At 44.7% G+C, this 17,414-nt stretch overlaps 5 non-coding genes across 5 annotated transcripts; all 5 read right to left on the bottom strand.

Annotated features, from left to right (window-relative positions):
- Nucleotides 1-1,254: 1,254 nt before the first annotated feature.
- Nucleotides 1,255-1,328, bottom strand: trnai-aau (transfer RNA isoleucine (anticodon AAU)). The gene has a single exon. It is a non-coding gene; the product is annotated as a tRNA-Ile (tRNA).
- A 2,039-nt stretch (nucleotides 1,329-3,367) lies between these two features.
- Nucleotides 3,368-3,441, bottom strand: trnai-aau (transfer RNA isoleucine (anticodon AAU)). The gene has a single exon. It is a non-coding gene; the product is annotated as a tRNA-Ile (tRNA).
- Nucleotides 3,442-7,596: 4,155 nt separating this feature from the next.
- Nucleotides 7,597-7,670, bottom strand: trnai-aau (transfer RNA isoleucine (anticodon AAU)). The gene has a single exon. It is a non-coding gene; the product is annotated as a tRNA-Ile (tRNA).
- A 2,039-nt stretch (nucleotides 7,671-9,709) lies between these two features.
- Nucleotides 9,710-9,783, bottom strand: trnai-aau (transfer RNA isoleucine (anticodon AAU)). Its single transcript has one exon. It is a non-coding gene; the product is annotated as a tRNA-Ile (tRNA).
- Nucleotides 9,784-13,934: 4,151 nt separating this feature from the next.
- Nucleotides 13,935-14,008, bottom strand: trnai-aau (transfer RNA isoleucine (anticodon AAU)). The gene has a single exon. It is a non-coding gene; the product is annotated as a tRNA-Ile (tRNA).
- Between the last annotated feature and the right edge of the window lie 3,406 nt (nucleotides 14,009-17,414).

The raw sequence follows: 17,414 nt of genomic DNA, 5'->3' as shown, positions 1-17,414 counted from the left end.
AACTAGAGGGTATAAATCTGGTGTGGGAGGGTGAGAATTCGAAAGGCAGTGAGGGGCAACGGCTGCACGCAGAGGGTGGTGCGTTTCTGGAATAAGTTACCAGACGAGCTGGTGATGGATGGTATAATTCCAATACTGTTAAGGAATCTGGGCGTGTACTTGAATAGGAAAGGGTTAGAGAGAAATGGGTCAAGTGCATGCAATCGCGGCTGGATCAGTTGAGGATATCTGTTCGGAATGGACGAGTGCGACCGAAGACTGTGTTTTCAGTGCTGTCCATATCTAATGGCTCTATGGTAGTGCAGGTGAAATGATAAAAAAGATAAATTTTAAAAAAACAAGTAAAATTGTCTGAAGTTGTTGAATTCAAACAACTTCAGGTAATTTTATTTCAATTATTTTATTTAACTTTTTTAGTTGTGTTTTTTTTACACTGTTCTGTACCTCTTATTTCTTGACTGTCTCTCTTTCTCTCGCTCCCCAATCTCTCAATACCTTTTTCCTCTCCTCTTCCCGCTTTGCTACCCTTCTCCCCTGTGTTCGATTTTGTCTCTGCTTCACCCATCCCTCACATATTTTGTCACATAGCGCTGGCTTCAGCCTGGGTCATTCACGCCTCTTAATCTCCCTTTAATCTCTGCATGCACTGTCATTATCACCTTTGCATCTGGAGCCTTGACTCACCTTCTCTCAGCGTGGTATAAATAGCTCTATAATACTCCCCCTTTGTTTTTATCTTTATCTTTAATCAGTTAGACTGGAAACGTCAGCTCTTTTCTCTCCTTGCAGATGGTGCCAGACCTGCTGAGATTTTCCAGCATTTTCTCTTTTGGTTTCAGATTCCAGCATCCGCAGTAATTTGCTTTTATTAATGGCTCTATGATATTGCTGGTGATATGATAACTCCAGTGTCGATGCATGAGAGGTGAGCAAGCGAACGAATTGCCTCTGGAAGTCGTGTGACAAGTATTAACAGAGATCCAGGAAAATAACACGAACGAATCTTTGATTGAATTGAAGCGTGAACTCTGGTTCTCCTCCGAGACGGTGCCAGGTCTGCCTAATACTGCACATATTTCATGTTTTGCATTTGTTGGTGAAAACAACTGAGACTGGTTGTTTTGCTGCAGTCATCACGGGTACAGCGATCAAGTCGTGCGTCTAACCCTGTCAAATGTTTGATTGCGCAGATGGCGCTTCCGGCTTTGTGGAGCACGTTGTTTGGAAACACAGCAACCACGCAAGCGCTGCATGGGGTCAGTGTGGGGATCGGACCCACGACCTTGGCGTTATTAGCACCACGCTCTAACCAGCTGAGCTAACCGACCAACGCGGGCGGCCCCGCGAAAGCAAATGCCTATATTGCCGGTGCTCACAACCACGGCTGCTCTGCATTTTCTGCTTCTCATCGATCGCACGATAGTCTGAAGTATTTCCTTTCGTTGCAAAGCTTTTCAACAAAAAAAACATTTACTTTTCCGAACGCGCATACTCGAGTGTGACCATTTGCTCTGATATCTAAAATTAAGCACAAAGTCCGGACGCATGCAATTTCAATCGCAACGCCACCAGCTCAGCTGCAGCTTCTCACGTTGACAAATTTCGTCTAGAGAACCGTACCTTCAACGATCGCTCACTGTTCTTCTGGATACTCACAGACCTTAGGAGTCAGGGTTACGTGCTGCTGATTAACTGCTACGAACCTTATGCCAAATGCATTTGAATTGTAATCTATCAGTGGGGTTCTTTCTGCTCCCGAACGACGCAGTTGCTTTGGTGTCAGCAACAGCTCAGAAGTCAATTTCACGTTTTGCTCAATGACTCATGTTGCTTATGAAATCTTCGTTTGGCAGCATATTTAGCAAGTTGTCAGGCCTTCCTGCAGAGTTTGTCAGCGACAGGTCAGCTGCTAAAATGATTGCTTCAGACAGCATGCTACATCATCCTACATTTGAAAATGGAAAAGGTGCAAACGTTTACAGGCAGAACACTCGCTCACTATTTCGCCTGGCGCGTCAGAGGCTGGGAGCTGATCTTACGGAGGTTTTTCAATCATGAGGGGAATGAATCGGGTAAATAGACAAGTTCCTTTCGCTCAGGTGGGGCAGTTCAGAACTAGAGGGTATAAATCTGGTGTGTGAGGGTGAGAATTCGAAAGGCAGTGAGGGGCAACGGCTGCACGCAGAGGGTGGTGCGTTTCTGGAATAAGTTACCAGACGAGCTGGTGATGGATGGTATAATTCCAATACTGTTAAGGAATCTGGGCGTGTACTTGAATAGGAAAGGGTTAGAGAGAAATGGGTCAAGTGCATGCAATCGCGGCTGGATCAGTTGAGGATATCTATTCGGAATGGACGAGTGCGACCGAAGACTGTGTTTTCAGTGCTGTCCATATCTAATGGCTCTATGGTAGTGCAGGTGAAATGATAAAAAAGATAAATTTAAAAAAAAGAAGTAAAATTGTCTGAAGTTGTTGAATTCAAACAACTTCAGGTAATTTTATTTCAATTATTTTATTTAACTTTTTTAGTTGTGTTTTTTTTACACTGTTCTGTACCTCTTATTTCTTGACTGTCTCTCTTTCTCTCGCTCCCCAATCTCTCAATACCTTTTTCCTCTCCTCTTCCCGATTTGCTACCCTTCTCCCCTGTGTTCGATTTTGTCTCTGCTTCACCCATCCCTCACATATTTTGTCACATAGCGCTGGCTTCAGCCTGGGTCATTCACGCCTCTTAATCTCCCTTTAATCTCTGCATGCACTGTCATTATCACCTTTGCATCTGGAGCCTTGACTCACCTTCTCTCAGCGTGGTATAAATAGCTCCATAATACTCCCCCTTTGTTTTTATCTTTATCTTTAATCAGTTAGACTGGAAACGTCAGCTCTTTTCTCTCCTTGCAGATGGTGCCAGACCTGCTGAGATTTTCCAGCATTTTCTCTTTTGGTTTCAGATTCCAGCATCCGCAGTAATTTGCTTTTATTAATGGCTCTATGATATTGCTGGTGATATGATAACTCCAGTGTCGATGCATGAGAGGTGAGCAAGCGAACGAAGTGCCTCTGGAAGTCGTGTGACGAGTATTAACAGAGATCCAGGAAAATAACACGAACGAATCTTTGATTGAATTGAAGCGTGAACTCTGGTTCTCCTCCGAGACGGTGCCAGGTCTGCCTAATACTGCACATATTTCATGTTTTGCATTTGTTGGTGAAAACAACTGAGACTGGTTGTTTTGCTGCAGTCATCACGGGTACGGCGATCAAGTCGTGCGTCTAACCCTGTCAAATGTTTGATTGCGCAGATGGCGCTTCCGGCTTTGTGGAGCACGTTGTTTGGAAACACAGCAACCACACAAGCGCTGTATGTGGTCAGTGTGGGGATCGGACCCACGACCTTGGCGTTATTAGCACCACGCTCTAACCAGCTGAACTAACCGACCAACGCGGGCGGCCCCGCGAAAGCAAATGCCTATATTGCCGGTGCTCACAACCACGGCTGCTCTGCATTTTCTGCTTCTCATCGATCGCACGATAGTCTGAAGTGTTTCCTTTCGTTGCAAAGCTTTTCAACAAAAAAAAAACATTTACTTTTCCGAACGCGCATACTCGAGTGTGACCATTTGCTCTGATATCTAAAATTAAGCACAAAGTCCGGACGCATGCAATTTCAATCGCAACGCCACCAGCTCAGCTGCAGCTTCTCACGTTGACAAATTTCGTCTGGAGAACCGTACCTTCAACGATCGCTCACTGTTCTTCTGGATACTCACAGACCTTTGCAGTCAGGGTTACGTGCTGCTGATTAACTGCTACGAACCTTATGCCAAATGCATTTGAATTGTAATCTATCAGTGGGGTTCTTTCTGCTCCCGAAAGACGCAGTTGCTTTGGTGTCAGCAACAGCTCAGAAGTCAATTGCACGTTTTGCTCAATGACTCATGTTGCTTATGAAATCTTCGTTTGACAGCATATTTAGCAAGTTGTCAGGCCTTCCTGCAGAGTTTCTCAGTGACAGGTCAGCTGCTAAAATGATTGCTTCAGACAGCATGCTACATCATCCTACATTTGAAAATGGAAAAGGTGCAAACGTTTACTGGCTGAACACTCGCTCACTATTTCGCCTGGCGCGTCAGAGGCTAGGAGCTGATCTTACGGAGGTATTTCAATCATGAGGGGAATGAATCGGGTAAATAGACAAGTTCATTTCGCTCAGGTGGGGCAGTTCAGAACTAGAGGGTATAAATCTGGTGTGGGAGGGTGAGAATTCGAAAGGCAGTGAGGGGCAACGGCTGCACGCAGAGGGTGGTGCGTTTCTGGAATAAGTTACCAGACGAGCTGGTGATGGATGGTATAATTCCAATACTGTTAAGGAATCTGGGCGTGTACTTGAATAGGAAGGGGTTAGAGAGAAATGGGTCAAGTGCATGCAATCGCGGCTGGATCAGTTGAGGATATCTGTTCGGAATGGACGAGTGCGACCGAAGACTGTGTTTTCAGTGCTGTCCATATCTAATGGCTCTATGGTAGTGCAGGTGAAATGATAAAAAAGATAAATTTAAAAAAAAGAAGTAAAATTGTCTGAAGTTGTTGAATTCAAACAACTTCAGGTAATTTTATTTCAATTATTTTATTTAACTTTTTTAGTTGTGTTTTTTTTACACTGTTCTGTACCTCTTATTTCTTGACTGTCTCTCTTTCTCTCGCTCCCCAATCTCTCAATACCTTTTTCCTCTCCTCTTCCCGCTTTGCTACCCTTCTCCCCTGTGTTCGATTTTGTCTCTGCTTCACCCATCCCTCACATATTTTGTCACATAGCGCTGGCTTCAGCCTGGGTCATTCACGCCTCTTAATCTCCCTTTAATCTCTGCATGCACTGTCATTATCACCTTTGCATCTGGAGCCTTGACTCACCTTCTCTCAGCGTGGTATAAATAGCTCTATAATACTCCCCCTTTGTTTTTATCTTTATCTTTAATCAGTTAGACTGGAAACGTCAGCTCTTTTCTCTCCTTGCAGATGGTGCCAGACCTGCTGAGATTTTCCAGCATTTTCTCTTTTGGTTTCAGATTCCAGCATCCGCAGTAATTTGCTTTTATTAATGGCTCTATGATATTGCTGGTGATATGATAACTCCAGTGTCGATGCATGAGAGGTGAGCAAGCGAACGAATTGCCTCTGGAAGTCGTGTGACAAGTATTAACAGAGATCCAGGAAAATAACACGAACGAATCTTTGATTGAATTGAAGCGTGAACTCTGGTTCTCCTCCGAGACGGTGCCAGGTCTGCCTAATACTGCACATATTTCATGTTTTGCATTTGTTGGTGAAAACAACTGAGACTGGTTGTTTAGCTGCAGTCATCACGGGTACGGCGATCAAGTCGTGCGTCTAACCCTGTCAAATGTTTGATTGCGCAGATGGCGCTTCCGGCTTTGTGGAGCACGTTGTTTGGAAACACAGCAACCACGCAAGCGCTGCATGGGGTCAGTGTGGGGATCGGACCCACGACCTTGGCGTTATTAGCACCACGCTCTAACCAGCTGAACTAACCGACCAACGCGGGCGGCCCCGCGAAAGCAAATGCCTATATTGCCGGTGCTCACAACCACGGCTGCTCTGCATTTTCTGCTTCTCATCGATCGCACGATAGTCTGAAGTGTTTCCTTTCGTTGCAAAGCTTTTCAACAAAAAAAAACATTTACTTTTCCGAACGCGCATACTCGAGTGTGACCATTTGCTCTGATATCTAAAATTAAGCACAAAGTCCGGACGCATGCAATTTCAATCGCAACGCCACCAGCTCAGCTGCAGCTTCTCACGTTGACAAATTTCGTCTGGAGAACCGTACCTTCAACGATCGCTCACTGTTCTTCTGGATACTCACAGACCTTTGCAGTCAGGGTTACGTGCTGCTGATTAACTGCTACGAACCTTATGCCAAATGCATTTGAATTGTAATCTATCAGTGGGGTTCTTTCTGCTCCCGAAAGACGCAGTTGCTTTGGTGTCAGCAACAGCTCAGAAGTCAATTGCACGTTTTGCTCAATGACTCATGTTGCTTATGAAATCTTCGTTTGACAGCATATTTAGCAAGTTGTCAGGCCTTCCTGCAGAGTTTCTCAGTGACAGGTCAGCTGCTAAAATGATTGCTTCAGACAGCATGCTACATCATCCTACATTTGAAAATGGAAAAGGTGCAAACGTTTACTGGCTGAACACTCGCTCACTATTTCGCCTGGCGCGTCAGAGGCTAGGAGCTGATCTTACGGAGGTATTTCAATCATGAGGGGAATGAATCGGGTAAATAGACAAGTTCATTTCGCTCAGGTGGGGCAGTTCAGAACTAGAGGGTATAAATCTGGTGTGGGAGGGTGAGAATTCGAAAGGCAGTGAGGGGCAACGGCTGCACGCAGAGGGTGGTGCGTTTCTGGAATAAGTTACCAGACGAGCTGGTGATGGATGGTATAATTCCAATACTGTTAAGGAATCTGGGCGTGTACTTGAATAGGAAAGGGTTAGAGAGAAATGGGTCAAGTGCATGCAATCGCGGCTGGATCAGTTGAGGATATCTGTTCGGAATGGACGAGTGCGACCGAAGACTGTGTTTTCAGTGCTGTCCATATCTAATGGCTCTATGGTAGTGCAGGTGAAATGATAAAAAAGATAAATTTAAAAAAAAGAAGTAAAATTGTCTGAAGTTGTTGAATTCAAACAACTTCAGGTAATTTTATTTCAATTATTTTATTTAACTTTTTTAGTTGTGTTTTTTTTACACTGTTCTGTACCTCTTATTTCTTGACTGTCTCTCTTTCTCTCGCTCCCCAATCTCTCAATACCTTTTTCCTCTCCTCTTCCCGCTTTGCTACCCTTCTCCCCTGTGTTCGATTTTGTCTCTGCTTCACCCATCCCTCACATATTTTGTCACATAGCGCTGGCTTCAGCCTGGGTCATTCACGCCTCTTAATCTCCCTTTAATCTCTGCATGCACTGTCATTATCACCTTTGCATCTGGAGCCTTGACTCACCTTCTCTCAGCGTGGTATAAATAGCTCTATAATACTCCCCCTTTGTTTTTATCTTTATCTTTAATCAGTTAGACTGGAAACGTCAGCTCTTTTCTCTCCTTGCAGATGGTGCCAGACCTGCTGAGATTTTCCAGCATTTTCTCTTTTGGTTTCAGATTCCAGCATCCGCAGTAATTTGCTTTTATTAATGGCTCTATGATATTGCTGGTGATATGATAACTCCAGTGTCGATGCATGAGAGGTGAGCAAGCGAACGAATTGCCTCTGGAAGTCGTGTGACGAGTATTAACAGAGATCCAGGAAAATAACACGAACGAATCTTTGATTGAATTGAAGCGTGAACTCTGGTTCTCCTCCGAGACGGTGCCAGGTCTGCCTAATACTGCACATATTTCATGTTTTGCATTTGTTGGTGAAAACAACTGAGACTGGTTGTTTTGCTGCAGTCATCACGGGTACGGCGATCAAGTCGTGCGTCTAACCCTGTCAAATGTTTGATTGCGCAGATGGCGCTTCCGGCTTTGTGGAGCACGTTGTTTGGAAACACAGCAACCACGCAAGCGCTGCATGGGGTCAGTGTGGGGATCGGACCCACGACCTTGGCGTTATTAGCACCACGCTCTAACCAGCTGAGCTAACCGACCAACGCAGGCGGCCCCGCGAAAGCAAATGCCTATATTGCCGGTGCTCACAACCACGGCTGCTCTGCATTTTCTGCTTCTCATCGATCGCACGATAGTCTGAAGTATTTCCTTTCGTTGCAAAGCTTTTCAACAAAAAAAACATTTACTTTTCCGAACGCGCATACTCGAGTGTGACCATTTGCTCTGATATCTAAAATTAAGCACAAAGTCCGGACGCATGCAATTTCAATCGCAACGCCACCAGCTCAGCTGCAGCTTCTCACGTTGACAAATTTCGTCTAGAGAACCGTACCTTCAACGATCGCTCACTGTTCTTCTGGATACTCACAGACCTTAGGAGTCAGGGTTACGTGCTGCTGATTAACTGCTACGAACCTTATGCCAAATGCATTTGAATTGTAATCTATCAGTGGGGTTCTTTCTGCTCCCGAACGACGCAGTTGCTTTGGTGTCAGCAACAGCTCAGAAGTCAATTTCACGTTTTGCTCAATGACTCATGTTGCTTATGAAATCTTCGTTTGGCAGCATATTTAGCAAGTTGTCAGGCCTTCCTGCAGAGTTTGTCAGCGACAGGTCAGCTGCTAAAATGATTGCTTCAGACAGCATGCTACATCATCCTACATTTGAAAATGGAAAAGGTGCAAACGTTTACAGGCTGAACACTCGCTCACTATTTCGCCTGGCGCGTCAGAGGCTGGGAGCTGATCTTACGGAGGTTTTTCAATCATGAGGGGAATGAATCGGGTAAATAGACAAGTTCCTTTCGCTCAGGTGGGGCAGTTCAGAACTAGAGGGTATAAATCTGGTGTGTGAGGGTGAGAATTCGAAAGGCAGTGAGGGGCAACGGCTGCACGCAGAGGGTGGTGCGTTTCTGGAATAAGTTACCAGACGAGCTGGTGATGGATGGTATAATTCCAATACTGTTAAGGAATCTGGGCGTGTACTTGAATAGGAAAGGGTTAGAGAGAAATGGGTCAAGTGCATGCAATCGCGGCTGGATCAGTTGAGGATATCTGTTCGGAATGGACGAGTGCGACCGAAGACTGTGTTTTCAGTGCTGTCCATATCTAATGGCTCTATGGTAGTGCAGGTGAAATGATAAAAAAGATAAATTTTAAAAAAACAAGTAAAATTGTCTGAAGTTGTTGAATTCAAACAACTTCAGGTAATTTTATTTCAATTATTTTATTTAACTTTTTTAGTTGTGTTTTTTTTACACTGTTCTGTACCTCTTATTTCTTGACTGTCTCTCTTTCTCTCGCTCCCCAATCTCTCAATACCTTTTTCCTCTCCTCTTCCCGCTTTGCTACCCTTCTCCCCTGTGTTCGATTTTGTCTCTGCTTCACCCATCCCTCACATATTTTGTCACATAGCGCTGGCTTCAGCCTGGGTCATTCACGCCTCTTAATCTCCCTTTAATCTCTGCATGCACTGTCATTATCACCTTTGCATCTGGAGCCTTGACTCACCTTCTCTCAGCGTGGTATAAATAGCTCTATAATACTCCCCCTTTGTTTTTATCTTTATCTTTAATCAGTTAGACTGGAAACGTCAGCTCTTTTCTCTCCTTGCAGATGGTGCCAGACCTGCTGAGATTTTCCAGCATTTTCTCTTTTGGTTTCAGATTCCAGCATCCGCAGTAATTTGCTTTTATTAATGGCTCTATGATATTGCTGGTGATATGATAACTCCAGTGTCGATGCATGAGAGGTGAGCAAGCGAACGAATTGCCTCTGGAAGTCGTGTGACAAGTATTAACAGAGATCCAGGAAAATAACACGAACGAATCTTTGATTGAATTGAAGCGTGAACTCTGGTTCTCCTCCGAGACGGTGCCAGGTCTGCCTAATACTGCACATATTTCATGTTTTGCATTTGTTGGTGAAAACAACTGAGACTGGTTGTTTTGCTGCAGTCATCACGGGTACGGCGATCAAGTCGTGCGTCTAACCCTGTCAAATGTTTGATTGCGCAGATGGCGCTTCCGGCTTTGTGGAGCACGTTGTTTGGAAACACAGCAACCACGCAAGCGCTGCATGGGGTCAGTGTGGGGATCGGACCCACGACCTTGGCGTTATTAGCACCACGCTCTAACCAGCTGAGCTAACCGACCAACGCAGGCGGCCCCGCGAAAGCAAATGCCTATATTGCCGGTGCTCACAACCACGGCTGCTCTGCATTTTCTGCTTCTCATCGATCGCACGATAGTCTGAAGTATTTCCTTTCGTTGCAAAGCTTTTCAACAAAAAAAACATTTACTTTTCCGAACGCGCATACTCGAGTGTGACCATTTGCTCTGATATCTAAAATTAAGCACAAAGTCCGGACGCATGCAATTTCAATCGCAACGCCACCAGCTCAGCTGCAGCTTCTCACGTTGACAAATTTCGTCTAGAGAACCGTACCTTCAACGATCGCTCACTGTTCTTCTGGATACTCACAGACCTTAGGAGTCAGGGTTACGTGCTGCTGATTAACTGCTACGAACGTTATGCCAAATGCATTTGAATTGTAATCTATCAGTGGGGTTCTTTCTGCTCCCGAACGACGCAGTTGCTTTGGTGTCAGCAACAGCTCAGAAGTCAATTTCACGTTTTGCTCAATGACTCATGTTGCTTATGAAATCTTCGTTTGGCAGCATATTTAGCAAGTTGTCAGGCCTTCCTGCAGAGTTTGTCAGCGACAGGTCAGCTGCTAAAATGATTGCTTCAGACAGCATGCTACATCATCCTACATTTGAAAATGGAAAAGGTGCAAACGTTTACAGGCTGAACACTCGCTCACTATTTCGCCTGGCGCGTCAGAGGCTGGGAGCTGATCTTACGGAGGTTTTTCAATCATGAGGGGAATGAATCGGGTAAATAGACAAGTTCCTTTCGCTCAGGTGGGGCAGTTCAGAACTAGAGGGTATAAATCTGGTGTGTGAGGGTGAGAATTCGAAAGGCAGTGAGGGGCAACGGCTGCACGCAGAGGGTGGTGCGTTTCTGGAATAAGTTACCAGACGAGCTGGTGATGGATGGTATAATTCCAATACTGTTAAGGAATCTGGGCGTGTACTTGAATAGGAAAGGGTTAGAGAGAAATGGGTCAAGTGCATGCAATCGCGGCTGGATCAGTTGAGGATATCTGTTCGGAATGGACGAGTGCGACCGAAGACTGTGTTTTCAGTGCTGTCCATATCTAATGGCTCTATGGTAGTGCAGGTGAAATGATAAAAAAGATAAATTTTAAAAAAACAAGTAAAATTGTCTGAAGTTGTTGAATTCAAACAACTTCAGGTAATTTTATTTCAATTATTTTATTTAACTTTTTTAGTTGTGTTTTTTTTTCACTGTTCTGTACCTCTTATTTCTTGACTGTCTCTCTTTCTCTCGCTCCCCAATCTCTCAATACCTTTTTCCTCTCCTCTTCCCGATTTGCTACCCTTCTCCCCTGTGTTCGATTTTGTCTCTGCTTCACCCATCCCTCACATATTTTGTCACATAGCGCTGGCTTCAGCCTGGGTCATTCACGCCTCTTAATCTCCCTTTAATCTCTGCATGCACTGTCATTATCACCTTTGCATCTGGAGCCTTGACTCACCTTCTCTCAGCGTGGTATAAATAGCTCCATAATACTCCCCCTTTGTTTTTATCTTTATCTTTAATCAGTTAGACTGGAAACGTCAGCTCTTTTCTCTCCTTGCAGATGGTGCCAGACCTGCTGAGATTTTCCAGCATTTTCTCTTTTGGTTTCAGATTCCAGCATCCGCAGTAATTTGCTTTTATTAATGGCTCTATGATATTGCTGGTGATATGATAACTCCAGTGTCGATGCATGAGAGGTGAGCAAGCGAACGAAGTGCCTCTGGAAGTCGTGTGACGAGTATTAACAGAGATCCAGGAAAATAACACGAACGAATCTTTGATTGAATTGAAGCGTGAACTCTGGTTCTCCTCCGAGACGGTGCCAGGTCTGCCTAATACTGCACATATTTCATGTTTTGCATTTGTTGGTGAAAACAACTGAGACTGGTTGTTTTGCTGCAGTCATCACGGGTACGGCGATCAAGTCGTGCGTCTAACCCTGTCAAATGTTTGATTGCGCAGATGGCGCTTCCGGCTTTGTGGAGCACGTTGTTTGGAAACACAGCAACCACGCAAGCGCTGTATGTGGTCAGTGTGGTGATCGGACCCACGACCTTGGCGTTATTAGCACCACGCTCTAACCAGCTGAACTAACCGACCAACGCGGGCGGCCCCGCGAAAGCAAATGCCTATATTGCCGGTGCTCACAACCACGGCTGCTCTGCATTTTCTGCTTCTCATCGATCGCACGATAGTCTGAAGTATTTCCTTTCGTTGCCAAGCTTTTCAACAAAAAAAACATTTACTTTTCCGAACGCGCATACTCGAGTTAACCATTTGCTCTGATATCTAAAATTAAGCACAAAGTCCGGACGCATGCAATTTCAATCGCAACGCCACCAGCTCAGCTGCAGCTTCTCACGTTGACAAATTTCGTCTGGAGAACCGTACCTTCAACGATCGCTCACTGTTCTTCTGGATACTCACAGACCTTTGCAGTCAGGGTTACGTGCTGCTGATTAACTGCTACGAACCTTATGCCAAATGCATTTGAATTGTAATCTATCAGTGGGGTTCTTTCTGCTCCCGAAAGACGCAGTTGCTTTGGTGTCAGCAACAGCTCAGAAGTCAATTGCACGTTTTGCTCAATGACTCATGTTGCTTATGAAATCTTCGTTTGACAGCATATTTAGCAAGTTGTCAGGCCTTCCTGCAGAGTTTCTCAGTGACAGGTCAGCTGCTAAAATGATTGCTTCAGACAGCATGCTACATCATCCTACATTTGAAAATGGAAAAGGTGCAAACGTTTACTGGCTGAACACTCGCTCACTATTTCGCCTGGCGCGTCAGAGGCTAGGAGCTGATCTTACGGAGGTATTTCAATCATGAGGGGAATGAATCGGGTAAATAGACAAGTTCATTTCGCTCAGGTGGGGCAGTTCAGAACTAGAGGGTATAAATCTGGTGTGGGAGGGTGAGAATTCGAAAGGCAGTGAGGGGCAACGGCTGCACGCAGAGGGTGGTGCGTTTCTGGAATAAGTTACCAGACGAGCTGGTGATGGATGGTATAATTCCAATACTGTTAAGGAATCTGGGCGTGTACTTGAATAGGAAAGGGTTAGAGAGAAATGGGTCAAGTGCATGCAATCGCGGCTGGATCAGTTGAGGATATCTGTTCGGAATGGACGAGTGCGACCGAAGACTGTGTTTTCAGTGCTGTCCATATCTAATGGCTCTATGGTAGTGCAGGTGAAATGATAAAAAAGATAAATTTAAAAAAAAGAAGTAAAATTGTCTGAAGTTGTTGAATTCAAACAACTTCAGGTAATTTTATTTCAATTATTTTATTTAACTTTTTTAGTTGTGTTTTTTTTACACTGTTCTGTACCTCTTATTTCTTGACTGTCTCTCTTTCTCTCGCTCCCCAATCTCTCAATACCTTTTTCCTCTCCTCTTCCCGCTTTGCTACCCTTCTCCCCTGTGTTCGATTTTGTCTCTGCTTCACCCATCCCTCACATATTTTGTCACATAGCGCTGGCTTCAGCCTGGGTCATTCACGCCTCTTAATCTCCCTTTAATCTCTGCATGCACTGTCATTATCACCTTTGCATCTGGAGCCTTGACTCACCTTCTCTCAGCGTGGTATAAATAGCTCTATAATACTCCCCCTTTGTTTTTATCTTTATCTTTAATCAGTTAGACTGGAAACGTCAGCTCTTTTCTCTCCTTGCAGATGGTGCCAGACCTGCTGAGATTTTCCAGCATTTTCTCTTTTGGTTTCAGATTCCAGCATCCGCAGTAATTTGCTTTTATTAATGGCTCTATGATATTGCTGGTGATATGATAACTCCAGTGTCGATGCATGAGAGGTGAGCAAGCGAACGAATTGCCTCTGGAAGTCGTGTGACAAGTATTAACAGAGATCCAGGAAAATAACACGAACGAATCTTTGATTGAATTGAAGCGTGAACTCTGGTTCTCCTCCGAGACGGTGCCAGGTCTGCCTAATACTGCACATATTTCATGTTTTGCATTTGTTGGTGAAAACAACTGAGACTGGTTGTTTTGCTGCAGTCATCACGGGTACGGCGATCAAGTCGTGCGTCTAACCCTGTCAAATGTTTGATTGCGCAGATGGCGCTTCCGGCTTTGTGGAGCACGTTGTTTGGAAACACAGCAACCACGCAAGCGCTGCATGGGGTCAGTGTGGGGATCGGACCCACGACCTTGGCGTTATTAGCACCACGCTCTAACCAGCTGAGCTAACCGACCAACGCAGGCGGCCCCGCGAAAGCAAATGCCTATATTGCCGGTGCTCACAACCACGGCTGCTCTGCATTTTCTGCTTCTCATCGATCGCACGATAGTCTGAAGTATTTCCTTTCGTTGCAAAGCTTTTCAACAAAAAAAACATTTACTTTTCCGAACGCGCATACTCGAGTGTGACCATTTGCTCTGATATCTAAAATTAAGCACAAAGTCCGGACGCATGCAATTTCAATCGCAACGCCACCAGCTCAGCTGCAGCTTCTCACGTTGACAAATTTCGTCTAGAGAACCGTACCTTCAACGATCGCTCACTGTTCTTCTGGATACTCACAGACCTTAGGAGTCAGGGTTACGTGCTGCTGATTAACTGCTACGAACCTTATGCCAAATGCATTTGAATTGTAATCTATCAGTGGGGTTCTTTCTGCTCCCGAACGACGCAGTTGCTTTGGTGTCAGCAACAGCTCAGAAGTCAATTTCACGTTTTGCTCAATGACTCATGTTGCTTATGAAATCTTCGTTTGGCAGCATATTTAGCAAGTTGTCAGGCCTTCCTGCAGAGTTTGTCAGCGACAGGTCAGCTGCTAAAATGATTGCTTCAGACAGCATGCTACATCATCCTACATTTGAAAATGGAAAAGGTGCAAACGTTTACAGGCTGAACACTCGCTCACTATTTCGCCTGGCGCGTCAGAGGCTGGGAGCTGATCTTACGGAGGTTTTTCAATCATGAGGGGAATGAATCGGGTAAATAGACAAGTTCCTTTCGCTCAGGTGGGGCAGTTCAGAACTAGAGGGTATAAATCTGGTGTGTGAGGGTGAGAATTCGAAAGGCAGTGAGGGGCAACGGCTGCACGCAGAGGGTGGTGCGTTTCTGGAATAAGTTACCAGACGAGCTGGTGATGGATGGTATAATTCCAATACTGTTAAGGAATCTGGGCGTGTACTTGAATAGGAAAGGGTTAGAGAGAAATGGGTCAAGTGCATGCAATCGCGGCTGGATCAGTTGAGGATATCTGTTCGGAATGGACGAGTGCGACCGAAGACTGTGTTTTCAGTGCTGTCCATATCTAATGGCTCTATGGTAGTGCAGGTGAAATGATAAAAAAGATAAATTTTAAAAAAACAAGTAAAATTGTCTGAAGTTGTTGAATTCAAACAACTTCAGGTAATTTTATTTCAATTATTTTATTTAACTTTTTTAGTTGTGTTTTTTTTTCACTGTTCTGTACCTCTTATTTCTTGACTGTCTCTCTTTCTCTCGCTCCCCAATCTCTCAATACCTTTTTCCTCTCCTCTTCCCGATTTGCTACCCTTCTCTCCTGTGTTCGATTTTGTCTCTGCTTCACCCATCCCTCACATATTTTGTCACATAGCGCTGGCTTCAGCCTGGGTCATTCACGCCTCTTAATCTCCCTTTATTCTCTGCATGCACTGTCATTATCACCTTTGCATCTGGAGCCTTGACTCACCTTCTCTCAGCGTGGTATAAATAGCTCCATAATACTCCCCCTTTGTTTTTATCTTTATCTTTAATCAGTTAGACTGGAAACGTCAGCTCTTTTCTCTCCTTGCAGATGGTGCCAGACCTGCTGAGATTTTCCAGCATTTTCTCTTTTGGTTTCAGATTCCAGCATCCGCAGTAATTTGCTTTTATTAATGGCTCTATGATATTGCTGGTGATATGATAACTCCAGTGTCGATGCATGAGAGGTGAGCAAGCGAACGAAGTGCCTCTGGAAGTCGTGTGACGAGTATTAACAGAGATCCAGGAAAATAACACGAACGAATCTTTGATTGAATTGAAGCGTGAACTCTGGTTCTCCTCCGAGACGGTGCCAGGTCTGCCTAATACTGCACATATTTCATGTTTTGCATTTGTTGGTGAAAACAACTGAGACTGGTTGTTTTGCTGCAGTCATCACGGGTACGGCGATCAAGTCGTGCGTCTAACCCTGTCAAATGTTTGATTGCGCAGATGGCGCTTCCGGCTTTGTGGAGCACGTTGTTTGGAAACACAGCAACCACACAAGCGCTGTATGTGGTCAGTGTGGTGATCGGACCCACGACCTTGGCGTTATTAGCACCACGCTCTAACCAGCTGAACTAACCGACCAACGCGGGCGGCCCCGCGAAAGCAAATGCCTATATTGCCGGTGCTCACAACCACGGCTGCTCTGCATTTTCTGCTTCTCATCGATCGCACGATAGTCTGAAGTATTTCCTTTCGTTGCCAAGCTTTTCAACAAAAAAAACATTTACTTTTCCGAACGCGCATACTCGAGTTAACCATTTGCTCTGATATCTAAAATTAAGCACAAAGTCCGGACGCATGCAATTTCAATCGCAACGCCACCAGCTCAGCTGCAGCTTCTCACGTTGACAAATTTCGTCTGGAGAACCGTACCTTCAACGATCGCTCACTGTTCTTCTGGATACTCACAGACCTTTGCAGTCAGGGTTACGTGCTGCTGATTAACTGCTATGAACCTTATGCCAAATGCATTTGAATTGTAATCTATCAGTGGGGTTCTTTCTGCTCCCGAAAGACGCAGTTGCTTTGGTGTCAGCAACAGCTCAGAAGTCAATTGCACGTTTTGCTCAATGACTCATGTTGCTTATGAAATCTTCGTTTGACAGCATATTTAGCAAGTTGTCAGGCCTTCCTGCAGAGTTTCTCAGTGACAGGTCAGCTGCTAAAATGATTGCTTCAGACAGCATGCTACATCATCCTACATTTGAAAATGGAAAAGGTGCAAACGTTTACTGGCTGAACACTCGCTCACTATTTCGCCTGGCGCGTCAGAGGCTAGGAGCTGATCTTACGGAGGTATTTCAATCATGAGGGGAATGAATCGGGTAAATAGACAAGTTCATTTCGCTCAGGTGGGGCAGTTCAGAACTAGAGGGTATAAATCTGGTGTGGGAGGGTGAGAATTCGAAAGGCAGTGAGGGGCAACGGCTGCACGCAGAGGGTGGTGCGTTTCTGGAATAAGTTACCAGACGAGCTGGTGATGGATGGTATAATTCCAATACTGTTAAGGAATCTGGGCGTGTACTTGAATAGGAAAGGGTTAGAGAGAAATGGGTCAAGTGCATGCAATCGCGGCTGGATCAGTTGAGGATATCTGTTCGGAATGGACGAGTGCGACCGAAGACTGTGTTTTCAGTGCTGTCCATATCTAATGGCTCTATGGTAGTGCAGGTGAAATGATAAAAAAGATAAATTTAAAAAAAAGAAGTAAAATTGTCTGAAGTTGTTGAATTCAAACAACTTCAGGTAATTTTATTTCAATTATTTTATTTAACTTTTTTAGTTGTGTTTTTTTTACACTGTTCTGTACCTCTTATTTCTTGACTGTCTCTCTTTCTCTCGCTCCCCAATCTCTCAATACCTTTTTCCTCTCCT

The sequence above is a fragment of the Chiloscyllium punctatum genome, chromosome 21, assembly GCF_047496795.1.
Source record: "Chiloscyllium punctatum isolate Juve2018m chromosome 21, sChiPun1.3, whole genome shotgun sequence".
NCBI classification, from domain to species: Eukaryota; Metazoa; Chordata; class Chondrichthyes; order Orectolobiformes; family Hemiscylliidae; genus Chiloscyllium; species Chiloscyllium punctatum.
Note: the sequence above shows the minus strand (reverse complement) of the source record. Positions and strands in the feature narration are given on the sequence as shown.